Raw genomic sequence first — 15,491 nt, 5'->3', positions numbered from 1 at the left:
GTTTTTATGATACAGACTGAAAAGTATTTTTAATATATAATTTCTCGCTACTCTTTGTCCAGTATCATCAGAGTTGAGTTTTAGGGGATGTTCTGTGACAGCAGCCAAATATAACTGAATCTGGCTTCTACCTTGAAACAGTGGGCCAGATAACATCCCTAATTGCCCTTTCTTTGTACATCAGTTGTTCAGGAAGTGTGCTGAATGATTACCTCTGATGTCGTRAAGATCCTACTTCAGAGTTCCTGGAACCAGACTTGCTTGTGCAATTACTCCAATTAGATAAAGGTCATTAGCATCTTTTTAAATTCTGAGTATAGAGTTTGCACAAGATTCTGATGAATCTACAGTGCAAAGAGAATTAAAAGAATATGTGATAACATCAAGTTGCTATAATCTGGAATAAATTAAAAACAACCATATGTGCTACAGGTTTAATCTCCACTTTCCTAATTGCACCGTTTAACTCCCTTTAATCATCGAGTTCATAATGTTACAGTATTGCATATGGTTTCTGCTTCACTATACTAGATATTGTTCAAGCATAGAAACAAGTTTTTAGGCTTGCCTAAAAACTCCTACAGTCTCAGTAAACTGTGAAAGAAGAGACAGAGTTCAGAAAACAGCTTTAACCTGTTTAGACGGGATATTTGGTGTTTTGGGCTCTGCTGAGAACTTGAGTACTTTTAGCATGCATTTTAAGACGTGTTCATAGTATACAATGGCATGGATCCACCTTGTCTTCCTCAAATCAATACTTCTGCTGAAGACTGCAAAATTCAAAAAATACGCATGAACCATCCTCCAAAAATATATGATTAAAATATTTCATTTTTTCAGTACAAAAAAGACTAAATTATGGCTTATGCTATTGTACAGCTTTTAGTTCTTATATTTCCTGTGACTAATAGAGTGCTGCTAAATTTGTGTTGCAAATTGTTTATGAGTAATACGCTTTTGGAGCTTAACACAGCAAGTCTCAAGAGAGGATCTGAACAAGACTGGGGCTCATTGTACAATGCAGTGCACAGAGATGTAGTAAAAAATATTCCATATTCCAAAGCCTTTGTCATATAGTGCAAAATGCTAAACTGGGTGGGAGGCAAAATAGTAATCTACAGATGAAAGGTTCATTAGCTTACTGAGAAAAACCTGTTGTATCCAGTTGCTGAAAATGATGCTTCCTTTCTTGAGGTCTATGCTTATTAAGTCATATTTGACCTTTCTTGGTGCTTAGAGAAGCCACGCCTTTTACTCATTGGGCAAAAGAGCAAAATCTCCCACAGACTGCCCTTTGTCTCAAGCATATTGTGCTATAAAGTGGAAACAAGTGTTCTTAAAATGGCAACACATACTGACCGAAGATTAAACACTAAAAAGCATAATGGTAAAACAAATACTGGGCAGCACATAAATTCACTTTTAACAAGAATATTGTGTACTGCAAAGGATTTCAACAATTACTGTAAGATTCCTACAGTAACTTGTATTATGTGAAATAAAACTACCCCCCTCAGGATCAGTGGAGTTTAAATGAATTCAGTGTTCAGTTTTATCATAAAAAACTCTTTCACTGAAGCTATACATGTTGCTTGGGAGTTGTAGGAATAGGAAGAAAAGCCTACTGCTTTCTCCATGTGAACCAATCTATCATAGCTCATATCCTGTTCTTTGGTTATGCTAGTACTTGTGAGACAGAAGGTGAATACTGTCAGGACTCCTAATTCGTATTCCACATTCTCATTGCAGAGAATGGACTGGCAGTTTCAGACAAAATAACCAAGCATCAGCTTGTCTTGGGTCATCTGGCAACATCAAGTGTAAAGGTATAAAAACTGCACATTTTTGCAAGAGAACAGAGTATCAGAGGTGGAAGTGCAAGCCAGTACAAACCTCAGTGCGTTGTCTCATGACTGGAGGGTGACCTAGAGCTATTGTGCCAGCACAGATTAGCCAACATTTACTTAGACACATATTTTCTACTACATTAGATCTACAAAGGTGTATGTGCCTAACTAGATGTCACAGTCATGTGGCATCCCACAGGCAATTAATTTCTTAGGAAAACATGAGCAAAGTATATAGTAAGCTGATTTTCAACTACTGTTTAACAGCTGGAAACCAGAAGCAGCATCATGCAACCAGCAGATTATCACTCCTTTGCCACTAGCTCTATTTAAGAATTATATTATTTTCTTAGAATTAGTTTATAACACATCTGTAGTATCACTTGTTAAGTCCTAGACCTCAGCTTCCAAAATAATGCCACTGTCTTCTGTGACCTGACTCATAAAACACAGCTTCAGAAAATGGGGAAATACAGGGGGATGTTAAGTAACTAGCATATATGCACGTAACATGTGCACTTTCTCCCCCTACTGAGTGCAGATGTAAGGATTTTAAAATAAGCTTAACAAATGTGAGGATGTGTTATATTTTTTTAACATCACCTGACTGTACATATTGTGAGCTATTTATCTGGCAATATTGTCAGTCTTTTCCCCCCTGCACTTTTATTTCTAGAGTTATGGTTATCCAGATGATCAGATCTCTACTTTCCTATTATTGTATATATATGCCAATTTATCACCAATGTAAACAGTACCCTAAGAAAATGGTCCATGCTCAGTTGATTATAAGCTTTTCAATTTGTTTTTTCTCACCAAGACTATTACTTTGTCTGATGTCTATGCAGTCTTCTTGTATGTAAACATGCAAAAGCTTATTCACTCAAACAGGGAAATCTTAAAAGAAATAAACATAAAATAGTTTCAGATTTTTTTCTCAAAGATTCACTGTGTAGAGACTTCACTGTTCTCTCCTCCTCCTTCTCTCAGGTTTCAGAAGTTCACACAAATTTTCTGGCATTTAACACAAGATCTCCCTCTGAATTCTAATTCTTAGGGCTGCATACTTTGTATAACTCGTGATACACAGCAGCTTAAGTGGATTTGCTATTTCAGTAAGAATAGGCAATTTCCATTGTCATCAAATACAAAGAAATATTTTTTTTCTGATAGTGCTAACAGGTAGATTATCAATGGTGCTGACTCTGCATCTCAGAAAGCTTGGGAGCTGCCCAGCATGCTTGTTCATGCAGAGCCAATAAATTGCAAATCTACCACCAATCTAGATTTAGAATATTTAATCACTTGTTCAATTCTGAAAGATGAGTCTCCTGGTTTAGAGAGTCCCAATCTACTAGCAGCTATTTCTTAGTCTTAAAAGGAACAGAGATTTTAAAATGAGACATTTTAGTCACTGCCCAGAATGTCACATATGATTTTAAAGTTACATACTTCTTGCATTTCCCTCGTATACTCCAAAATTAATGCTTCAAGGAGAAAAAGCAAGAAACTCATTACTTAAGAAAACTGCAACCAAGAATATTCCCAGTGATGGCTATTGCTGACATAATCTTAATAATCTGAAATGATTAGACTAATTGAAAACATCAGAAATAAGAAAGTTTGAGATATTTGTCCTTCAGCTGCCAGCTCTGCAAGCAAACACAGATGAGAGGATTTTTTTTAAGTGAGTGAAGCTAACTTTAAAAATCTTTTTTAGCAATATAGAAGTGTAACTTTTTATACTTGTTTCTGGCAGAAGCATTTGTTCTGTATTTACAGTTAATCCTGTGGGAGTCAAAAATCTGGCTCTAGACACACTTCAGCACAGTGGATTAGGTTACAGTCCATAAAATCATGGTATATATTATGCCAGTCTAAGAAGGTATTTTCCAAAGAAGATGAAAGAACAATTATTAGTAGAACTCTGAAAAACACCTGGGGCCCAGTGTTGTCGGATGTGAGGAGCTCAGGAACGGGAAAAAGCCACTGGCAGGATCAAACCCTCGTTGGCACCAGGAGTTCTCTTTTAAATGATTTGGAAGGTTTTATTAATGGCAGACTGACAGTAAGTTGCTAAGATGACATGCAGGAGTCAGGCTAGCAGAGACCAAAATACTCAAAACCTTCAACTTTTCCTCTAGAATCAAAGAGCAATATATTTTAGGAAGGTACAAAAACATTTTTTCAAGAAGGAGCAGGAAGCATATACATACATCAGTGATTCATTGGAGTGTGGAGACTAGCCAGACAACTGCTGCCTCGGTGGTCCATCCATTTCTAATGGAGGAAAAAAAAGAATTAAAAGCAAATGCGGAACAATGACAGATTTTTGCAAAAATAGCTAATTGGTGCTTTGTAGAGCTCTGACCACAGTGTTTTGCATAACAACATGGCAGTAACTTGGACATTGTACTTTAGTTTGCTAATAATTTTGTATACCAAGACAATCTGTAGGATTTTACTTTTATTCAGAGCAATTTCTCCTGCAACTACCATCTTTTAAACGATTGCCGACAACATGAGAACAGTTAATTTAAACCTATGTGCTTCTGTGATAGATTTTATCCTACTACAGCACAGATTTTTTTCACATCTTGTGCTGATCTGGATATGTTTTCATTACATTGTTTATAGGCCTGTAACTCAGAACTTGTTATAAAATAAATAATTTCTTTCATGTCTGAAATAAACCATTCCAAAGGAGTATTTTTCAAAATTACCATGTCACTGAAAATGCACTCTACTTTCATATTATTTCTATGATTTAGTGTAGGTTTCCTGTTCCAGTAACACCTGTTTTGGGGATTTATGGTTAGGACACCCTATACGGAAGTGGCATGTTTTTTCCTAAAAGGGTCATAGCTTTTCTTGTTGTACATAAAATAGTTAAGGCTTGCCCTCATTGAAGCAAAGTAGACCCTATTGTTGGACTGTCTTCCTTCAACCACTGCATTCAGACCAGTGGGCTAAAACATCTATTTTTCCATAGTGAAAAAAGGCAAGCTGCTTTTCCTCTTTTCTGACTATGTGAGCAAAAGAAGACTAAACAGAAGCAAAGGGAGTAAAGATGGGAATGAAGGCAGGAGCCTTCTGCTTTTCCTTTGTCTTCCTCTTGTCAGGTAATTTACTAGCATTCCCAGACTCTGCATGTTTGTTCTGAACTCCAGCACAAATACACAAATACTTCTCATGAAATATACAGAACAGTGCTGGCTTGCAATGTTTTTCTTAAGGCAGCGATCACTTTTAGCAAAGCTGTGGTTATATGTGTTAGTCATGTGTTAAACTGAATAGTTTTCCCAAATTTAGCTTACTGAATTAGTCAGGTGAAAGAGACAGCTTGACATTTCATAGTTACAGTCCTGGAGAGAAAAGCCAGAGTAGAAAATTTGAGTTACATTTGTTTATCATGGAACTTGTCTCACTGCCTTAAGCAAACAGTATACTAACAACAACGACAGCAGACTGTACCCACTTTATAGGACCTATCTCATGTTATTCTCATCCAACAACTGAGAATTCCTGTAAAGAACTGATGTGTCATAGCCCTACAGCTCCCTGGGTCAGATTCCTTACACTTCATAGCTATCCAGCATAGTGTTCTCAAACATAAGCCAATTCACATTAATAGAACACTTTCATGTGATCCAGGGAGAAAGGGGATCCATACACCGACTAGGAGTGAAGGAGCGCAGAAGGTTATAAAAATCAGAGACAGAGTGTTACATTTTCGTTTCTAGTCTAGAGGAAAAATGGGTAAGTAATTTTTATTAGTCCTTTAAAGTTAAAAACRTTCAGACTGAAAACATCGTGCTATTACTTAGACATTATTTAGACATTACAAAAAGAGAAAGGAAGTATCTTACAGGCAAAAGAGACTTTTCTGCTTACCAGAAAAAATAGTGTCTCCTTTGAGGTTCTGTAGTTCCATGATCTTTTGCATATTTTTTTTTATAATCCATATAACCTATAATGTAATGTACAGGATGATACTTACTTTACTCTGTATCTTTCTAATACAAAGAGATTAATTTAAAAGTGTGCATATACTAAARTAAGTATTTTTTAAAACAAATTACAACACTATAGACTGTAATAGCTATTTGCAAATGCTGAAGTTTTTAAATATGGCTCTGCACTGTTGTTCTTTTTTTCAGAAATAGTTCTAAGGATTTGTTTCAGAAAGGAATGCTTGTTGACTTTAAGTTGCCATGTAATGACTAGAATGTGTATTTCATATGCAGAATTTCAGAGATAATATTAGCTGGCTATTCATTAGAAAGATTGTGCAGATGTTTAACCATGTTCTTAAGTGAGAACTGGCTACCCTGTTTTGTCCTTTCATGCACAATAAAGTCTACTTCAGGGTGTCAAACACAATACTCTGCACATCTACRGATAGAATATTATCTTCGGCAACCCAAGTATTTTACAGATCTTCAAGTAGTTGAAGTCACTTCTAGGCTTTTCCATTAGGAGAACTAACCAGGTTAAAATAGTACTTCACTAGTCTGAGATTAATAAGATTATTATTATATTGAAATGCTAACAAATTATATTTAAATATGTTGCCAGCACAAAGGAACACAAACCACTTAAATTGTTTCTGGAATTTTTTAATAAAACTGTTTATATTAGCACTATTGAGTATGTTCCGGAAACTAATGTTCAAGTAATCTATCTTTAACAAGATAAATTTATCTAAAGACAAAAATTTACGACCGTATTGACAGACACAGGATGACAATGGTGGAGGTGCTCCTGTAGCACAGTCGGTCTGTATTGTGAAGCTGGTACTTCCTGCAATATCTGATCATATCCATAAAATAGACTGCTTAAAGCTTGAACTTATTTCTCATGATTCAACAATTCAGGATCAAGCTGCTCATGACCTAAGAATACATCTTGTTCCCTTTATACTTCTCAAGAGAATGGGTTAGAAGTCCTGCTATGCCTGTAGGAGTTAAGGAAAAAAAATCTTCTTCCCTTCATTCCAAAAATCTATTATTATAGATTCAGGGACAAATTAGCTAGATGCTGGTACATATATCTATAGATGTTATTCTAAAGAACTTTTGGAAGGAGAAAAGTAGAAGGGCTGGTAAATAGTTWGAAAACTCATATAGCCTATGGGTAGAAGGTCTAAGCTTCACTGACTTAATTTGCAGGACCCTACCCTTTACATGTACATCCATATTCAAGCCTATTTCCATCTTTGAAACAGAGATCTGTGACAATGACAGGCCTGAATACCCTGGTCTAGGGAGGTCTTTTACCACTTTGCAAGTGCTCCAGAATTATCTAGTTAGTATTCGTAGTCAAGCATCTTGACAATCCCAGGGCAAGCTGTGGAAAGACACTTAAAGCAACCTAGTCAAGGAAAAAGGTCTTAGCTGACCTGTGTTGCATTATAGCTTGGTTATTTACTGATAAAGGAAGTTGTCAGTGACTGGATGTGTTTGAATTGTGGGCACTGATTTGTGGTGCTGCTTAGAAAGAACGCTTGTTCATAACCAGTCAAACAACCTACTGAAAAATAAAAAAGAATGCCCACAGTTCCAACCCAATACTTAATATTCATAGGTCTGCTTGCAGACCATGTACCCCTTACATAAAATCTAATTTGCTTTGTAAATTGCTTACTAGTCATTTTGTGGCTAACCAAGCAGTAGAGAGATGGCAAAAAGAAGCAATAGTTTGAAGCTCCCTCAGAAACTGGCGGAGTATCTTTGTGAAGGTTCAAGCTGTGAAGTCTACTGGGCTGTGCTAGAAGGCTCTGCTTTCATTTGCAACTTCCATTTGGCTGGATGGTAGGAAGCAAGAAGGTATTTTTGTAGAATATTCAGGACATTCTTCTCTTCTCACTTGATACTTTCTTTAAAACTCTGTTACATCTCTCATCTTTTATGGCAATATTAGAGAATGATTGACCTGGACCACTGGGCAGCTTTTAATCGGTGCTACACTACTTCTTTTAGAGAGGGGARTCAAATCAAGCTTTCATACTACCCACTGACCTTTTTTTCTGGAAAAGTGGGCCTTCATTCTGGGGGTGGTTTTAGCCACTACCCAGGCTGAGGAAAAATTTCAGCTTAGCTTTCATGCTTTCTGATTCCAGTGGAACTACATTCTCAAAACCCCCTTAACTCCATGAGAAGTGTGAAGAGAGTAAACTTTTACATTGTCTCTATGACGTAAGCTTGAAATAGCTTAAATTCAGTTGATTGATTCAATATTCAATTGCAGCAAATGATAGTTTGAAGAGTTACACTACTGTCAGTTTTTAATTTTTATTTTTCTTGGCATAATCCTTTTTAAGTACAAGTTTCTAAATATTGCATCATTGAACTAAGTTTAATTTTTGTATGTAGTTTATCATTAGAATCTCTTGAACACAGGACACTAAGAAAATGTCTCAGCTGATCAGGATATATGTACACAGAATGTACAGTGCTCAGCACGTTTGACAAAATACTGAAATATATACTCTTGCCAAATTATATTTGTCATAAAATGCTACTTAGGGCTTGACAGACTCATTTACTTCTCTGGTTTCACAATAAGCCAATGTTAGCAACAGCTGGCACTCTTGGTTCTTGGTCAGCTCCAAGATTCATCCAATACGAAGTCTTTGCAAATGGATTAGGATATGTTTGTTTGCTTCATATGTAAAGCAATGTCATGCTGTGGTGAATTTTGTATGTCTCCTAGCAAAAAAATCTGCCTATATAAATGAAAGGTAAGACTGTTTTATTTCGTTATTTAGATGAAATCTTCTTCTCTGAATATTAGTAACTAGAAAMGCTTCTCTAATTCATGACAAGCTGACTGTATAATGTAAGCACATTTTTTCTTGCTATCAAAACACTGTGTGCTAACTATAGTACTAATATTTCTTTTCTATAGGAACAGTTTCCATATTTACCACAGAAACATTTTAGAAGGAAACAGGACTAGTATAACTGTGAGTAGGAGAGCAGGACYGTAAGACAGTCTCCTTAGTGGCTGTTTAGGCAATGAAGGAAAACAGAGATCTTTAGTAGTGAACCAACACTAYAGCTGTTTCTGCAGAATAGGTCTTCTRAWTTAGAAGACCTATTCTGCAGAATTAGACCAAATGTTATGTATATTCTAAACAGGTCTTTGGAAAAGATGTTTTCAAGACTTCTTCTCCCAATTCTAAAACTTRTTTACTATACCAGATCTAGAAAAAAATATAAATAGTTTGGGGAGCCACTCCTAACGGAAGCCAGAAGCACAAAGGTTGCTCCAGTAAGGGAAGAAACTTTGGACAAAAAAGCAGTTCAYGAGTATCAAATCCTAATTTTTACAGCACAGATTAATAAATCCGCAGTTGTGGACTTTACATGCCTCGCTATTAATGTACTCCATTTTKTTTTCAGCATGGTATAGATTGTGAATTCTCTTTCACTTCAGGAGAATGTGTGTGTGATATATTATGCACAGTTGTCATTCCTATTACTATTTTCCTGTATAGTATGCACTATTGTCCTATTTTTCATCATAATGAAGAAAGGTTTAGATTAAATGATTATGTTTTCATATTTCTGTATTCATCTGTATTAATGCACAACATATTGATAGAATTGAAACTATAGTAATTCTTAGCTGTTGGGATGTGTTGCATAGGTACCAGTTACATTGTCTGTTCTTCACAGTTTCCATGCCACTTCCAAGTGTAAACAGAAAATTATAGTTAACCACTTTCTTTATGAAAAGAAGCTGCTTTTACCCACAAGTTTGGAGCATTGCAGAGTTTTATTGAACCCATATGGAAACCTCCCTATGATGCAGGGGGGCAGAAGTTTAAATTCGTGATTTACATAAAGCACTTTCTTCAGTTCGTCTTCTGGAAGCTTAGTTTGTTATAATATTCACATAAGAAGGTGATTTGTGTCAGGAACGCTGATTGTGGATATATTTTCATTAACAATCACATTTTATCATTCTAATAAATTAGCTTAAATATTTCAATTTCAATATTAAAAAATTCAAATTGTTGTATGTGCAATATTTARTCTTTGCATGATGAGCTGCCAGACCAAAACAGATATTCTAACCATGGCACTATTAAACCACTTCTATTGGTAAAAAGATTTGAAGTTACTGAAAATGGGCTTAAGCCTTTTATAAAGCCCATTRTGACATTTTTTAACATATCATACAGTCTCATCATACTTTTCTATGACAAGCTCTATTCTTGTATTTTAATTTAAAGAGATTTGGATCAATCTATAGGCTATCACACTTTTCAGAGAAGAACATTAGTCCTTTCCAAATACACCAGTTTTCCCCAAGTAATCCTTAAGAGTTAGCTCATACAAGAAGAAAAGAACCAGATCCAGGTGCGAGTAGATAAAATCTTGATTCATTGTCAACTTTAAACTGGACAAACAATTGTAGGCCTTATTTTATGCTCATTGCATTGAATTGAAATATGGTAGTACCTACTCACTGGGAACTAATGAGTGATAATTTCTGTTGTGCTTTCATGCTACRGCCAGAAGTATTGTATTTTTTACATTTACTAATATCTTGAAGTGCTCTTTAATAAGTTAAATACAGCTAATATAACTGAGATACAAAAGAAACATCTCTGAACTTGCAAGTAGCATAGWTGCTATGGCTAATGGCCATAGCACCAGCCTAGGCATCATTTGGAGTATTAGATACTGTTCCAACAAGAAAGAGTGTGTTTTTTTCTAGGAATTCAAAGATGTGCAATGCAAAAAGGCACCTGGCCAGACATGAGTAATCATATAATATTTATATCTGAAAGATTGAATCTGTAGGAAATCTTTCAAGCCACAAAACTAGAGTGCTACTTTTCATGTAACAGAGGTCTGCTACCGTCATTGAAGACATTGGTTTTGGTGCTGACTCGTGGGATTTTGCATCCCACTGAATTATCATTTTCASTTTTTGAGTCTGCATCCAAATATGAACCAAATCGCTGTGTTGTACAGTGATAACACTGTGTGCTAAGGATATAAACATCATGGATGCAGCTGGAGGAAAACTAGGCCAATGTTTTTTTTTTTCCATTCACTTCATTACCTTTCATTATTTTTTCAGGGATAAAAAACAGCTCAATGATATTTAGTAGATAAATAGATAAATACTAAATAAATAGGAAGCAACAGYAGGATCAAGTTTCATCTGTTTATCTGTCAAGTTCCATCTATTATAATGACAAAAAACAAAATAATTAAAGCTGTTGTTCAAAAACACTGTATTAGATTTTGGTGTTAAAATCTTACTGAGACAAACAGGGAAAATCACATGTTTAATAAGTAAGCTGTTTGCAGATTCAGAAAGTCAATTACATAGCCATCTGCAGCTGATTTCTGAAGATTTTCATTTCAAATTGTTATTTAATTCCTGCTTAAAATTTAAGCATAGTGCCTAATTATGTACAACACCAATTATGTTGTGGGCATGGTCTCTTGGTAACCTTCTCCAAATGAAACACAGGATTAAGTTAAAGTTCTGAAAAACTCGGGCCTCACATCTTCACTAACAATGAAGAAAAATCAATGGAAAAAATCACTTGTAAATTAAGAGTGAACTTCTGAAACTGGATATTATTTATATTAGTGGAAAATGACAGCATGAATATAAATAGTGTAGATCCAGCTAGACAAGGCAATATGTTATATGAGTTTAAATCTGGCATTAGGAGAAGCTGATTAGGTTTATGTCTGTCAAAAGGCTGAAGACTTGTGCCATCTGTAACAAYAGTGACCTGCTTAGTTAACTTCATCGCCACCAAATACTGTGGATCATTAGGACCACTTCCCACCAATCAGCATTAGATCATCTTCTAAAAAAGCTAATACTGAAAGAGCAAACATRAAGAGCTTCAATTTAGGGTAGAATAATGCAGTTCAGGAACTGTCGTCAGCACCAGATGATAAAACTGTAGGCACTGTATTTAACTAACTCCGTAATCTTTGTTTTGCATGCCTGCTTACTTGAATCAAAGAGAAAAAATTACATATTCATCTTAAAAATTATGCCATTGATGGAATGATGGTAACAGCRTTAAGGAAACATTCTCATTATTATGTAATTATTATCCTTTCAAATAAAAATAATAGCCTTTCTGTTTTTTTTCCCTTCTTTATTTCTGATGTCTTATAATATCTCCATGATATTGCTGGGCACAAAAATGTTCTTAGCTGGCCCTGACAAATAAACCTGAGCAAGTATGCAGGTCCTGTAGCCTTGAAACCATCATTGACGTAGAGTACATCTTCCACGTAGACTGTTCTTTTAGAATGGTAATGCCAAATCAAATCAGTAACTATTTTCATTCAGTACTGATATTCTGAGGACTGAAGATTAGACCTAGTTTCCTGATTAGTCCAAGWTTATACAACATATTAATGGCCAAATCACTTAACCCCTCTGTGCCTCAGTTCTTCCTTTTGTAAAATGATGTCAGTATTATCTGCTTTGTAAATCAGTGGAGAACTTGAATATAATCTTACATAAATACTTACAGTACATAAATGTAAGTAYTGTGTTTATTTAATGGAACTATTTTGATGATTCAGAAGATTAAAGAAACTCAAGTTTCTTTTCAAAGTAAATATTATTTCAGCCAATTTCAGCATTTTTGTAAACTGATTCATGATTTTAGGGACATTGTCTTGACTAAAATTCTCAAAGAGGTCGGTGACTCAGTCCCCAAAGTTAGTGCTGCAAAGATCTAGTATCCTTGCTTGGACTGGAGTCTGAAACCAAATCTGGCCTGGCTGTTAACATATGATCTGTAGTGCAAGTGTCCTGAGAAACTTATTTTTGTAGTCTGCCCTCACTACTGATAAAGCACAGCACATTTGGGAGTGATARTATTATTCACTGATAAACACCCAGTAGCTGAGTTAACCTGTATTTTTTTCTCACCCAGTGATCAAACAACTCTGATGACAGAATGAAAAGCAGTTTCAGGCTAAACTGTCTGTATTTGAGGATGAAGGATAGAACCTGTATAGGACATATGTTTTTATATATATGTATGCGTGCGTGCGTACGTGTGTGTGTGTGTATTATATATAAATATATCTATATACACATAAATAAAWAGCTGTATTGGGCCACCACAAAAAATGAATAAGCTCCACCACCCCCTTGCTGAGGTGTATTTCTGAATGTTGGAGGCTTTGTAGAAACCSAAGAACTAGTTTCCCTCTCCTGTGATATTTGTGTGGGCATGAAGGGTGTGTTAGCACAAAGCCCAGAAAGCAGCTGCAACCTGCCAACTCTGCCATGTCAACACAACCCTCAGTAAGGCCAGTGAACCAGGAGATGAAATACTACTGTTGTCCACAATTAGGGAGAAACAGTTGCTGACAACTGGTTCAGACTCCACAACGAAAAGAAAAGGAAGGAATCTCTCACCTTCTGAGCAGTTTTATGTCCTGCCTCCTCTCTGTCATCTTCTGCAGTTCTCAGAAAACCAGATCTTATCACAACACTTTGCTCTTCCTTGTATTTCACTGAGTCACTTGGCCAAAGAGACGAGAAAAGAGGGAATGTGTGGACAGAGGAAACAGGTATACTGTAAAGGGGTCTGCAAGAAAAATAGTTTGAAGGAGGAGGAACCTGAAATGAGGCAAGAAATAATTCTTCTTGTTCTGCTCTAATAGGTGTTTTAGGCAGAAGTATTCTTCCCATGCTTTATATGTGCCTCTAGAGACTTATTAAACCAACTGACTCCTACCTTGCTTATGCCTCCTTTTCTGCCTCACCCTAACATGGATTTTGGTCTCTCTGAGATGGATCCCACAGTCCCCAGTGCTGTGATTAGACACCACAGCAGACAGACCAGCTTTGGAAGCAGAGAGTCAGCAGGTCCTAGAAATCCACCCTTTATCTCAAACTTCCTATCACTCCTGAAACTTTGTTCCAAGTTAAAGTAATGCTCTTCCTACCTCATCTTAGAKATTTAGGAACAATAAGGATCCTTTGCTTTTAGTGAAGGACTTTGTATATTCAGAGTGTAGAAATACTCGGGCATCCTGCCAAGCTGGCTGTGGACCTGAACTATACAGTCATAAATGCCTAATGATATAAYTATGATAACTATGATATAAGTAGGTTTTATCCCCTCCTTTAGCTGGCAGCCACTGTTAGCTGGTTGTGGTATTAGGAACTTACATATCAAGTCTATCCACCTCTCCATACCCAGATACTGCATGTGTACAGATAGAGAGTTTATGCTGCTGTGCAGAGTTGTTTGTTTCTTCTGGACCAACAACCTTCCCTCTGACTTAAGTGCTGCATCTAGAATCTGGTGAAAAAGTGCTAGTATAAATGTGATTTGGGAAGAGAGATGCTCCAATACTTAAAATTTATTTTTTAAAACACTTAAAATATTTTACCAAGTAGTTTTAACATTATTTATAAAGACCAGGACCTCTGCTTTACTTTGACTTCTGTAAATGATGTGGAAAAAAAAAATGGAAAATACATGTGCTCAAAGCATTTCATGCTCAGTGCACAAGAGAAGGATGATTCAGATCAACAAATGTAGGCATCAAGTGCTAATTTAGATATCCTGAGCTGGGCACATCCTCTTGAGATTTGCATGTAAAACACAAAACTTACCTGAGAACCATATCTTCAGAAGAGGCAATTGAGGGACCAGCAGGATACTCTAAAATATCTAATGTCTCATCAGATGTCTATTTTAGGCAATGGAATCCCACCTAAGATTCCCAGTATCTTATTTATTTATTATTGCATTAAATTGTACAGTACTGTGAAAATTCTGGTAAAAACTGAAATGACAGACTTAGTCTTTTCAGCTGGGAAAATATTCCCAGATAGAATGCAAAATAAAATTTATTAGCACACCCATACTGCATTAGGACTATTAGGAAGGGTATGTCCTGTTGGAGATTTTAACCAAAATAAGACAAATTCCAGCGTAGTGGTATACTTGGCATGGCAAGGAAGTCAGTGCTGATATCCTAGCTCTACCACTTTGTTTTTGATCTTGTGCAAATCACTTCATCTCTCAAGGAATTTTCTTCTTCTCCCACACCTTTTGACCCATGAATGTTTAGACTAAAAGATCTGAGGGGGGGTGAGAGGGAATTATTTATACACAGTCTAAAACAAGAGATAAAGTCTTAATGTCTCTCACTGCTTTCTAAAATCACTTCTAGTGGTAACAGGAAAAATCAGGCTTCTGCATCTTTCTGTAAATGTTAGCACTGCTGTATCTAAGTAATTCATAATCATGACCTTGAATAAAACTTGAATTAAAAAAAAAAGTCATTTTCCAAATGACTAAGATGTCTGAAGACATTGAATACCATTGGAAATCAAATGTGCTTTTGGATGACTATATTTTTTTTTTGTATTTCACACCATAGCAAAATAATCTATTTGCACTTCCTCACTGAACATTATAGCGGTGCAGCTTGACCACCTCTGGTAACACAACTATTTCAGATACCTCCATGGTATACTGACAACTGTGGCACAGGAATGCTCTGAAGTGACTACGACACTGGTGATTAAAAGCAAAGGTACAATGTTCTGTAGAACAGATTTTTTCCAAGTTGTTATACTGAATGTAAATTAGCCAGAAAGGGGAAGAATAAT

The 15,491-nt window shown here is 36.0% G+C and overlaps 1 protein-coding gene across 2 annotated transcripts in view; it reads left to right on the top strand.

The window, feature by feature from the left end:
• The first annotated feature begins 5,506 nt into the window (after positions 1-5,506).
• Positions 5,507-15,491, top strand: part of TACC2 (transforming acidic coiled-coil containing protein 2) — a 151,713-nt gene continuing 141,728 nt past the window's right edge. For both annotated transcript variants that reach the window (XR_014895874.1, XM_085305253.1), the window contains exon 1: positions 5,507-5,606. The gene's annotated coding sequence lies outside the window, so the exon portion shown is untranslated. The remainder of the gene's footprint in view (positions 5,607-15,491) is intronic.

Source organism: Rhea americana, unplaced genomic scaffold, assembly GCF_003343005.1.
Source record: "Rhea americana isolate MKP2758 unplaced genomic scaffold, rheAme1 scaffold_218, whole genome shotgun sequence".
NCBI lineage: Eukaryota > Metazoa > Chordata > Aves > Rheiformes > Rheidae > Rhea > Rhea americana.
This window is presented reverse-complemented; position numbering and strand designations above follow the sequence as displayed.